The sequence below is a fragment of the Patiria miniata genome, unplaced genomic scaffold (assembly GCF_015706575.1).
Source record: "Patiria miniata isolate m_02_andy unplaced genomic scaffold, ASM1570657v1 HiC_scaffold_25, whole genome shotgun sequence".
NCBI classification, from domain to species: domain Eukaryota; kingdom Metazoa; phylum Echinodermata; class Asteroidea; order Valvatida; family Asterinidae; genus Patiria; species Patiria miniata.
Genome location: NW_024037064.1, coordinates 15,315,369 through 15,328,275, shown reverse-complemented (window position 1 = coordinate 15,328,275; position 12,907 = coordinate 15,315,369). Strand labels below are relative to the sequence as shown.

The 12,907-nt window shown below is 47.6% G+C and overlaps 1 non-coding gene across 1 annotated transcript; it reads left to right on the top strand.

The window, feature by feature from the left end:
• The first annotated feature begins 9,297 nt into the window (after nucleotides 1-9,297).
• On the top strand, nucleotides 9,298-9,489 carry LOC119733582. The gene has a single exon (XR_005271922.1). It is a non-coding gene; the product is annotated as a U2 spliceosomal RNA (small nuclear RNA).
• Nucleotides 9,490-12,907: the final 3,418 nt, after the last annotated feature.

Below are 12,907 nucleotides of genomic sequence, written 5' to 3'. Positions count from 1 at the left end.
GTATTCTTCTCCGGATCCCGGTACGAAAAATTCTATCGGTCCTCCATCAGAAATGGTAGAAATCGGGTGAAATTCCTGCCACTGACCACGTTCTATGCTCGTTTGTGTTGGTGGTAAAGAAAAATATCAAGTTCAGATTTAGTGCATTCGCACGAGTTATTGTGTAACAACGACATAATGACTGACTGTGGGTTAGCTTGCAAAACGCTTAATCAAATATGTCTTGTGATCTTTTCACTCTCCTGCTAGAAGAGGAAGTGGCGCGTCTGCCGTTTGCTTTCCTTTTTATACCACGTCGTGTACCTCGTGAGAGTCGGGCATCCACGCCTCGAAGAGCCGAGTGGGCCAGATTACGTCCAGCGTGTCGAAGTCGGTTTTTGGCAGATGATTTGATACTTTTTCCCTCCATCGCATCCTGCGCGATTCCTACACCGGTACGAAGCGCTTCGCGACCCAACGTTTTAGCGCCTTGTTTGATCAGAGGCATGGCCGACCGGAAAAGTCCGCTTAAAATCCCTCCAAGTCCATACCCTCTCTGACTTCTCGGACCAGTGAACACGGGGAGACTGCGCCCCACCTGGCCGACATAATAATCTTCGTAGTGTTTACTATTGGGTAGGTAATGACTCTTCATGATGATTAATAGAAGTAGGACGAGCGCTTCTTTCGAAAGTGAAGTTTCACGATGACTCTCCCGGTAACAAATGGAATAAGTTCACCCGTCCCGTCCCTTATATTGATTTCGATCATGTCCAAAAACTTGTGCTTCAGGGGCATGTAATGAGGACTGTCGTAGATTTTTGTAACGGTTTCTCCATACTTCCCGTCCACATTCACGATGCGTAATAAGGGGGCCCGCGTGTCTCCTACGGTGTGGTACTCCACAATATTAGAGTAGATAAATAACGCATAGAATGGCTGCAGGTCCACCACCCTCGTACTCTTTTTGATACCCGACACAGTTGCACCATCGTCAAAACCGAGTAGGTTCGCTAGACGACCCAGTAATTTAAGCACCACGCTGTCGTTTGTCTTTATGATGACTTTTTGAATGAATTTGTTGTACTTGAATCGGACTTGTCCGTCGTGCTCAATGGGAGGTTCAAAGCTGTCGAATAGTTCTTCAGGTGTTGGGTAGTACCCCTCCGGTACGCGATGAAAGTGAAATCTGGAATCTGTTTCTCCACCCGAGCACGCCACCAGGTTACCTTCGGTCACGTTCAACCAACGGTGAGGGTAAGTTACTTCGGCCAATGCCACTTCCCAGTCTCCCTCAAAAGACAGGGGTGAGGGTAAATTTACAAAAAAATGACTCAAGGTGTTGTTAGGGTGAGTATCCATAGAACTGTTGCTAGGGAGCGTGACGTAAAACGAGTCCGCCATGACGAAGCTTAGCTTTAACTGTGTAGGTAAATACTCGCGTCACGGACGTTTTATAACTTGCGCAGACTTGTCACCCAACTGTTAAACTTGCCTGGGTAGCCCAACCACTTGACAAAATACTCCAATTTTCCCCGCCTTTTCCGCGTCTGGAGTACTTTTTCCACTTGGTACAGGTCGCCCAATTGAACCGCTGGTTGTATTTCGTGTTCGTAGAATGTCCCGTCCAACTCCTCGGAATCGTAATCTTTCAACTTGTACACGGGAGGATGGCGCGGAATACGAGCACTAACGGTGAATAGTTCAGTGGTCCAGTTTGGAAGGTAACCTTTCCTAAATGGTCGTGCAGCCATACTGATGCGCACTGTGTCCCCAACATTGAACTTGTAAGAAATGGGTTTGTCCGCGTTACTGTTCTCGTCGTACAGGTTTCTCCATACAGTTTCGGCATTGTCGCTATTTACCGAGGCCGGGGTGGTCTTTATGCTTCGGTGGTAAGCGTGATTGTACGCCGTCATTAATTTCGGCAAAGCTTTAATGTACACGTGGCTGTTTGTGGCCGTGAAATATTTGTACATTTTTGTCTTGAGCGTTCTGTTGAATCTCTCCACCACGCTGGCTTTTGTTTCATTCTGAGTCGTGAAGAAACCAATTTTATTTTTTTCGAGAAATGACTGGAATGGATGATTGGTGAACTCGGTGCCTTTATCGGTCTGTAGAACTGTGGGTTTCCGTCCGCTTTTCAAGATTGTCTTGAAGCCGTCAATAAGCGAAGAACCGGTCTTATTCTTGATTGGAATTGCCCAGGCGTATTTCGACAATATATCGATACACGTCAACAAATATTTGTAGTTTCCATTAAACCGACTGAGTGATCTCATGTCCACCAGATCCGCCTGCCACTGCTGGTCAATACCACCCACGATGACTCTGTTCCGTTGAAAATGCCTGCGTATGGGTTTGTGTAGTGTGTAAGTCGGTTGCTGACTTAACCAGGTTCTAATTTGACTCCGGTTGGTGTCGACGCCGTCTTTTTGGGCAGCACGGTAGACAGCTTCCACACCACCAAAACCGGCTGGATGTTGGGGGTTGTAGTACACTCGTTTCAGGTACGTTTCGTTCTGCGCCATCACTTAAATCTGTGTTTTGTATAATGACACTACTGCGACAGCAGATGCACCAACAACGAATTTTTTCGCGAGTTGTTTAAATCCACAACCCGGTTTCGGTGGACAGCACTCCATGATGAGGTAGTCTCAAATGATTAAGTCGGGGTAGTGTGTGCGTATTAATAGGGAGTCCATTTGGGTTTCGAACGCGGTGTGCTTGTACTCGCCATTGTTTTCTTTTTCCTCGCTTTGGGTGTAGTTTTCAGATGGGACGCTTCGGCAAACAATCGGGGTAGGTGAAAAGACTCTTCTTCCTCTGGTTCTTCCTTCAAGTGTACTTTTAGTTTAGAGGAATCACCAAAGCTAAGTTCACGCTCCAACTTCGGTGGACCGTGCGGCATCGGCTCCAGTTTGGGTGGTTGATCATCCGTCTTCTTGGTTTCTAAAGTCATAGTCAGCGGTGCCATTCTTTGTTTATTTATGTTAATGTATCTGTGCAGCGTCTGGTGGTACAGTTTAATTTTATCCTCGTCTGAAAGGTTTTTCCTTTCCAGTAGCTCTCTCATCTCACCATCTAAACTGTGTACCACGCGCGTGGTCGGTGTTTGTTCCAATCGTCTGGTCGATTGAAGTTTTGTCAACGTTTCCTGAGGTACCAGAACCATTTTCTTGGTGTGCTCCATGTTTATTTAAACAATAATCCACCAAGAGCGCCCAATATTGGAGTGAGTAAAGCACCGAGAAAACCTCCTTTCGGACGTAATACTTTCTTTTTCTTTTGAACGCTGAGTTTCTTATTGCTGAGAACTCGCATTTGACGCTTGTATTTGATTAACTTTTTCTTCTGGGATGGTGTGAGGGAAATATTGAAACGTTGAGGGCGCACTCGCACAAACAATGTATCAGTTCCTTGTTGGCTCCTTGTATCACACCCTGTCGTTGCTTGTCGCTTCCCTTAGCCAGCACATGCAGGTAGGGAGCGTTGTGATGCACACGCCTCGACATCTTCAAATGATTGCCGTCCGTTCTAAACACAATCCTTTATACCTTTGGAGTGTAAACGATGGGATATTCGCCGGGAAAAATTCTGGTTCTGAGACGTACAATTTCGGGGGTTTCTGGCTTTAAATCTACGAAGAGATAGCCGTAGGGGGCGGATGTCGCATCGCGGTAGGCCTCCATCATATACTTGGACTTAGTGGGGTACATTTGGCGCGCTAAATGTGTAATTTGCGAAGCGTCTCTCGGGTTTTTAAACAGAACCATGTAATGAGCGTTCAAACTAATGGTTCGCATTTCCTTCCCCTTGTAAAATAAATTCTGTAGTATGAGAATAACCGATAGGTTTCTGTGATGACTACCCTTGGTAAATAGTTCAGTGACCTTAACATTGTTCCCGCTTTCGGACATGAGATCGTCTATCACAACCAGGTTTCTTTGACTTCGGTCCAGGGACTCCAATAGATCATCGGGGTAGCCCTCCACAAATCGTATCCGAGGGACCAGACTAGCCAGATGGTCGTAAGCATCTTGATATTCCCCGTAACACCAAATAATATTATCAATAGCAGGTTCAATCACTGTATTTCCCTCAGCTAGAATAAGACCCTTTACAAACTGTGTTTTCCCGCTTCCAGTTGGACCAGTGATTACGCCAGTAAACGGATGTTTAAGTCGCGAATCCATTTGATCAAATGAATCTATTTTTGTAATGTAGTTCTTTTTAAAAGCTAAAGTTTTCACTCCTACCCTCCCTCCCCCTTTAGTTTATTATTCCCCCCCCCTTCAATTTATTAAAAAGAAAGTTTTGTTTAACAATAAGCATTACAAAATTGAAAGTGACAGACAACAGTTTATTTTTTTCTTTTCTTATTTCTTTCAATCTCCTTTCTTTCTTTCTTCTTCATTTAACCAAGTAAACAAAATAACATACATAATTCTTTAACTATGAAGGGAAAAATAAATAAATAAATAAAGATGAACGTAAGTAATATCAACATTAAAGGGAATATACATCATTTGCTTTTGCTGTAAGTTTCAGAAATAGATGGAATTGGGGGGTTGGAAATATAAAGCAAATATAGTTACACTGACTTTTTGGAGGTTTTGGGTTCGAAAATGCTATAAAAACCAAGAAAAACGATCATTTTCCTTTAGTCTGGTTCCCTGACTCCATATAAGAAGAAACAGAGCAGTTTACATACATTGGGGAATTGTAAGGTCAGGGAACCAGTCTAGCTGGCTCGTACCCGTTCATAGGTTTGTAATTGATTGCAAACAAGTGCAATGGTCAATTGGGGCCAGTATTTGAAAAAAAAGCCAGTTGTTTCCAACGCTGATCGGCCGATCAGCGTTGGAAATTGATACAAAAATACCACTTTTCTTGAAAATGACAGTATACCAGGTGCCATAATTTTACAGGATGCTTTAGACTGTCATTTACCAACATCCTATTAAGGTATTTCGCAAAAACTTGGTAGTTTTATTTTTCGATGTTTGCAAATGTTGTATATTCCCTTTAAAAATAATTAGAAAATGTACGAATTGTTTTTTAAGAGCAGTTATCAATTTAGTAAACCATCCAAAATTTTAAAAAAGTGGGAAATTTATGGTTTCTTTTCAAAATACCAATAATCATTAACCACAATTTAAAATAAAGTGGTAACCATTCTTTATAAAAAAATAAAAAAAAAAAAAAAAAAAAAAAAATTGGTGTAGAATTGGTGTACTTTTAAATAAATTTGGATCATTTTTGAAATATTTTTAATAGTGGTTGGTGAAATTTCAAACGAAGTGGAAACATTTGGGATTATTTTTTAAAAAGCAGTTGGTGAAATTTAAAATGAAGTAGGAGCATTTTCAAGTTATTTTTCAACGGCAGATTGTAACATTTACAATTAAAAAAATAAAAAATAAAAAAAAATAAAAAATAAAAACTTAACGTACTGTTTAAACCACCACCAATTTACCCACCACCAGTTTAAAGAAATTTGCTTGATGTTCTGACGAGCCTAACAGGTTTTTTTTTATCACAAGTCCAGGTAGGTGGTGGAAACTCCATCATCGGCGACTCTCCTTTTTGGGTAGAAGTAAGTAAAGGCAGTCTTGACCTGTTCGTAGGTGTACATACCATCGGAACGCATGCGAAACCCTCTGTTGACTCCTTCACCGGCTCGTTGATTTTCTAGCGCCTCCAGATAGTTCATTTTTGTTATGTCGTTGGTCTTTTTGTTCAGTCCTTTGCATACAGCTTTGTCTTTTTCTCCAAAGCAGTAGTATGTTTTACTACAAAGAGCAACGATGCCGTCCCCCTCCCACTCAACCTTAAAGAGGCCGGGTGTTCGTTTGTCATACGCACGGTGGTCGGGGGTGTCGTCACGCGGAAACCAGGATGATTTCTCCCGCTGGTACTCGTCCCGCAGATGAGGCTTGATGATGTCATCCAGATGTGGTGCAGAGATTGCCATGTATGCGGAATCTGTGTCCATCTCACAGAGCTGGAAGTCCGATGGATCGATGAATCTAAGAAGAAAATCATAGTAAAATTGCAACATCCGCATTTTAGCATATTGGTATACAAAATACCCAATCTGTAGAGTACAGATTTTTTATTGAGTTCAACCTCGTATAGCTGATTGTCCTCTAGTGTGTGTGTAAGGCGCGGAAGTGGGGGTTGTTGATCATTTGGGATGCTCCTTCGGTGGTAGTGCAAATCTTAACGTCAAGATGTTTCTCCTGGTTGGTCACGGTTTTGCCATATGCCGAGTTGCCGAGCAACTTCATCGTATCGGCGATAATGGCCTTGGCTGGATCCACGTCACCGTCCCTCCGCGCATTACTGACAGCATCTCCAAAAGGTTTAAAGCAAGGTGAGTCGGCGTACTGTACCACCTGATAGATGCGAGTTACCTCAAGTCCATGGGTCAGATACCATTTTAGAAGCGGTGTTGCAAACAAAAGTCGAGATGCGTGCATGCTACCAATTAGGCTCCGGCGTGGTGTTTTCATGACACCTTCTTCTTCTGCGTATCTTTGCATGTGTTCGCCAATGTCTTGTCTGCTGATTTCTGTGTTCTTAAAGATTGGAGGCATCTCAGCGAAAAAATCTTTCAGTCCGTCGGGTACCCTAAGATCACATTCCACCATGCCAAAGATGGATCCATCAAGCACACCATCCAATATTGCCTGCTGGGTCATTGTCATGCGGTTCTCGTGGGGCATTCTTTTTGATTTGACAAAGTCAGAGATGCTACGATCGGAGGACTTGAGACGGTTCCATTCGCACTCGTACATTTCTACTAACCGATAACACTGCTGGCGGATGTAGCTAGAAATTTGTTCCGTTTTACGTCTTAATTCGGCGCGTGAGAGGTTTCTGACTGCATTGAATTCGTGCGGATTGAGGTGGCAAACGTGTCCGTGCCAGAAACACCCGTGAAACTGGTACACGGTTTGGGTGTCGTGGCAATATCCATCAACTGGAATTCTTTGCTGACCGATGCATTTTTCCCCATGATTGAATTGGTGTCGGATAAACACGCCCTCCGAATGCGCAGTCCAATTTAACCACTCAGCGGCTTTCACCCCAAACTTATGACTTTTCACGGGTTTAAAATTGTCGGCTTCATTTCTTCTAATGAACGTTCCTACCGGCATCGGCTGCATAAGCGACCATAAATAAAGGGCATTCGCGTCGAACCCAACGACATTGTCGCACAGCTTTTGACCTCCGCGAATGTACGTCTTGTCTTTTTCGTGATAGCGGTGGAAGACAATCGATGGTCCGCCAACGATGTTTTCCTTCATTAGGTAGTACAAGTCTTTGTTAGTCTCGTCGATAAGACTAAAGAAGACGTCTTGAGGTAAGTTTTGAAAAGGTAGTGAAGTGAAAGTCCAGGAACGGAAATACCGCACTTAAACATATCAATGTTGCGCTCCTTATAGAATGTCACCATCTTCTCTAATGCAGTGAGGAAGGGTACAACATCGAGGTTATTGTACCACTGCAGAAAATCCCGAAATTGTGTCATGTTGTTGTCCGCCCAAACCGTGCGACAGTATGCGTAATCGTCAGCAGAAATGTTCTCACCTTTTAGCCTGCTGTAAAAAACTTCATGCGGTGGAAGCTCGTTATCTTGTAATTTTTCTAAACTGTCCATCCACTCATACGGGAAATAACCTTTTGTCTGTGGACAATCATATGCCTTCAAAAATTTATCGTACGAATACCCGGGGGCAAGATAATTGCAGATGTCCAAGAATTTCAGTTTTTCAGTTTTGATCACCATGTAAGACGAGCCGCGCTTTATGATGAATTTGATCACGTCTGTTTGCTGTAGTTTAGTGTACAAATGTTTTTTGATGACATTCAAATCGTATCTGCCTGAATTGAACCCAATGACCGGAAGTTCACGTAAATAGTCTTCCCAATCCTGCTTTAGTTTGGCAGCGTTCGGTGTTTTTGCGCGATTGTTTTGGGGGTTGTTGTTTTGAGCAAGTTCTTGATACTGACGATTGATTAGTTCGTCTAAATTTTCAAACTTTAGGAACCTTTAGAGATGCGTGCTCCAAAGAAGCTGAAGAAGACACCTGGTCTTCACGTATGTTTTACGTGCGACAAAACCTTTGCCCGCAGAGATACTTTGCGACGGCATAAGGCTATCCACGCCGGCAAGAGAAGCTTCCCATGCCCAACCTGCGGTGCTGCTTTTCGGCGAATTGACAACATGAAACGTCACGTCCGTACCAACCATACTACCAAACGAGTCAGTACTACTCCACCCCAGGATGGATCCGCTGCCAGCAACAACCGTCCTGCCACTCCACCCGTGGATGGATCCGATGCCAGCAACGACCGTCCCGCCACTCCACCCGTGGATGGACCCGCTGCCAGCACTAACGGTCGTAATGTTACGACATCCGATGATCGCCCCGGCTGTAGCAATTGGCCATCTACATCAGGAGAAGGTGAAAATGACACCGGCAACGACCATTCAGCCGATGGTGATTCTGATTCCTGCCGATGCCCAAAGTGTGGTAAATCGTCTATTTGTTTTGCGCAATACTGAAACTGGTGAACTTAAATACTTTCACCCAAGTGACAATAATGCCAGCTTCACACCTACCCCATTCACCGTTGGTTCTCGCCAAGATCTGGAACAACTGATCACTAATTTTGAGGATGTTGACATTTTAGAAATCGTGCGACAACAACGCCCCGACACGAAATGGACGGTAGTTTCAATTATGAACGTGGCAGTGTACGTGAACAAGATGCCCCAGTTTTACATTGGTGCGCATGTTGAGCTACCTGACTACATTGCTAACAATCGTGGTGTTATGGGGCTTACCCACAATGCCCACAATGGCCGAGCCTATGACGATAACCTTTGTTTCTTCAGGTGCCTGGCACTTCATCAAGGAGGCGATCTAGACGCGCTCGAGAGACGGACGCGATACTTGGCGACCAGATTTGCAGAGGCCACTGGCAAGAAGATAGAGAAGGGGATCACCGTGGAGGACCGCGTTTTCGCTCTGTTGGTTAGGACCCTTTAGGTCCTTTTTAGTGTATGTTTGCTCGCATGAGCGTTGTTGCGTCCGGAAGTTTCAGGGTATAGTTTTCTGTTTGTATTTTTTCCTGTCAGTCAGTTAGGGTCGTACCCTACCATGGTAATGCGTGGGTAGCGTGGCTACACAGACTGCATGTCTTGTCTTTGTCAAGTGTCTGTTTGTTCTTGATAGTAGGTAAAAGGGTAGGGAGGCTCGTAGCCTCACTAACTAAGGTGTAGTGTGACTACCCTATCCTGGGATCTTCTTTAGGAGGATCCCGAAACCAAAAAATAGTATCTGTTCTTTTCAGCTTAATATCTGAAACGCTGTTCATTGAACAGCCAGTATATTAAACTGATTTTTGGATTTGGGCCGTGGAATAGAGGCTTGCCTCGTCCCGGCCACGGGTTGGCCCGGTATAGCAGTACATCCGGGATTCGGCCCACTCCCTTCGGGGAACATCAATTAATACAAAAACAGGTTCTGACTACGGTGCCCCGTCGTTAAAAGTTCGTTTTCTTTTGACGTTTTGGTGACAGGGCTTTCACATTGAATTACGGTAAATATTGGTAAGTGTGTAAAGTCTTGTTAAATTATGATGTTGGTGTTTCCATTGATTTCCGTTCAAGGTGTAAAAATAAAAAAAAATAAAAAAAAGGCTTGGCCACGACCCCTCTGTGTCTGGTTATACATTTATTGTTTGAGTCTCGTTGCAATATGTTTCTAGGCATCTTCTTCCTTTTCTTATTTGTTATCCCTTTTCCCCCTTGTTTTGCTTCTGATTTGTTTGTTTCCCAGGATTTGTGCTCCTGCCACGATTGGTCGCCAGAGGGCGCCGTAACAGTTGATGGCTTCGCATGCTCATATCGCGTCTGCGCATGTCCTATAAGTTGCCTCGCCGGGGCCGCTAAGATCATTGCACTTTGGTCTTAGTCATGGTCAGGAATATCAGGAGGTGGTCCAGACTCAGCATTGCACTTTGCCTTGAGACTGTAAGGCTCCTCCCCCGAAGTGGTCCCCGGCTTGAGTGGTGACGGTTTTCCGTGTGCTGCCTCGCATTGGTATTCTGGTTTAGGCATGAAGTTGCCTTTGTTTAGGCGTGAAGTCGCCTTTTGTGTTATATGTGTAGGCGTGAAGTCGCTGATGTGGATACCCTGGAATTACTCAACCGTGTCGGAGTCTTTTGTCTTTTGCGCCCAACACCTCATGGATACCATGCTTGTCGCTGGAGCGACATAACATGAGTGAGGGCGCCCTCCATGCCGGACAGCCAGACTGTGCCGCGTGCTTGAAGTCGTTCTCCTCGACTTCGGGCTTGCGGCGGCACATGGCCCGGCTGCACCGGCAGCCTTCTCCCGACGTCTCCACTCTCTCGACTATGACGGAAGTGTTCCCGTACCCCCTTCCGAAAGTGTGGCCGTGCCTGGTGTGCCGCGAGAACTTCTTTCACAATCAAACCCTGAAGCGTCACCAGAAGAAGTTTCACCCCAGTGTTGACCTCATCACGGTCTACCAGTGCTCAGTGTGCGGGCAGGAGTTTGTCACCGGCATGAAAGCATCCAACCATTTCCAAGTCCATCGGCGGATGTCAGCCAGCGCCATCCCTACCCCGTCTGCCGTGCCCTCCTCACCGATGGATCTGATCCGAGGCCTCGTCGGTGAACCTCTGCCTCCTAGCCCTGCCCGTACACCGCCACCACTTGCCCGAAACATCTCCCCAGCGCCCCGGTCTCCTTTTTCACCACCCTGGAATCCCTCCCCACCGCCCCGGTCGCCCACACCACTGCCACAGCCACTCACTCCACCGCCACGATCACCGGGCCCGCCGCCCCGGTCGCCCACACCACCACCCCGGTCACCCTCACCACCGCCCGGTCACCGAGCCCGCCTCCCCGGTCGCCCTCACCACCACCCCGGTCTTCGAGTCTTTTGAGGATGTGTGTGATCGGTTTGTGGAGTTTGCCGCCGCTGAGGGTCGAAACAACGGACGCCCAGCCCGCCCAGCGCACCAACCGCCCCGTGACCGCGGGAACCAGGAACCTCGCCCCCAACGTCCCCCTCGTCCCCACCGCCCCGGGCTTGGCCCGGAGTTTGATGCACAGGAGGCCAGTCGTCTGCAAAAGCTGTATCTGACCAGCAAGAAGCGCGCCATCAGGACTATCTTGACCGGCTCTGATGTCCGATACAGCGGCACCGAGGCCTCACTGGTGGATTTCTTCACTGAAGTATTTTCCGCTCGTGAAGTCGACACCGACACCATTGCCACGGATACCAGCCTCCTGTTTCCGAACTCCGCCCAAGCCCGTGAGTCCGGCCAAGACCTGCTTCGCCCAGTCACCCAGCGTGAAGTCTCCCTCCGTCTTGGCCGGATGTCCAACTCCGCACCAGGGAAGGACTGGTTGGAGTACCGTCACTTCCGCCAGGTTGATGGCGCATTCCGCGTCACCCTGGAAATCTTCAACCGGTGCCTGCGTGAAAGCCGGGTCCCATCCTCCTGGAAGACAGCGACCACCAAGCTGATCCACAAGAAGGGGGATGACACCGACCCGGCCAACTTCCGCCCCATCGCCCTCCAGTCCTGCCTCTACAAGCTGTTGATGGCGATCTTGTCCGACCGTGTCACCACATGGGCCCTGGACAACGATCTCATCAGCAGCTCACAGAAGAGCGCCCGCCCCGGTGAAGGTTGCTACGAACACACATTTCTTCTCTCCACCGTCGTGAAGGATGCCCGGCGTAACCAGAAAAACATGTACGCCGCCTGGCTGGATTTACAAAATGCATTCGGCAGCATCCCCCACGACGCAATGTTCACCGTGTTAACGGAGGGCCTGGTCTCCCTGGTGCGCGATGTGTACACTGACGCCTCCACCGACTTCGTCACACCCACCGGCCGCACTGCTGCAGTCCCGATTCACTCAGGCGTGAAGCAGGGCTGCCCGATCTCTCCAGTGCTTTTCAACCTAACGCTGGAACTTATTATCCGAGCAGTGAATACTTCAGCGACTCAGGACCGCAGTGCGCCGGTGGTCCATGGCCAGGCCGTCCCCATACTTGCGTATGCTGACGACCTGGTCATACTCAGCCGATCCAGTGACGGCCTGCAGAGCCTCCTGACAACAGCATCCATCATGGCCACCAAGATCCAGCTGAAGTTCAAGCCCGCCAAGTGCGCTTCCCTCTCCCTCGAGTGCCGACGGGGGACCAAGGTACGCCCTCTTGAGTTCAACGTGCAGGACAAGATCATCCCCGCCCTGACAGAGGAGCAGCACTACCGGTACCTTGGTGTCCCCATCGGCCTCTACCGCACCGACGACAGCCTGGAGACCTTGGTGGCCAAGATGACTGATGACATCCAGCGGATTGACTCCTCACTCCTCGCTCCCTGGCAGAAACTGGATGCCATCCGGACCTTCGTACAGCCCTGCCTAGCCTACACCCTGCGGGCAGGGGACTGTGCGAAGAAACACCTCAAGAGACTACGGGGACAGCTGGTGAAGACAGCCCGCAAAGTGTGCAACCTGCCGACTCGGGCCACCACAAACTACATCTTTGCTGATCGTAGGGCGGGTGGCTTGGGTTTCATCGACCCAAACGTCGATGCCGATATTCAAATCATCACGCAGGCCGTACGCATGCTGTCTTCACCCGACGACATCACCAGAGCCATCGCCACCGGCCAGCTGTCTTCCGTGGTCCACCGCACCATCCACCGAGCACTGACACAGGAGGAGACGGACGAGTTCTTGTCAGCATCAATGGAGGGGGACTTTGCCAACAGCGGGAACAGCGGCCAGGCCTCTTCATTGTGGTCCAGAGCACGTGCGGCGGCCCGGCGACTGAAAGTTACCATCAGCAGCAGCCTTTCC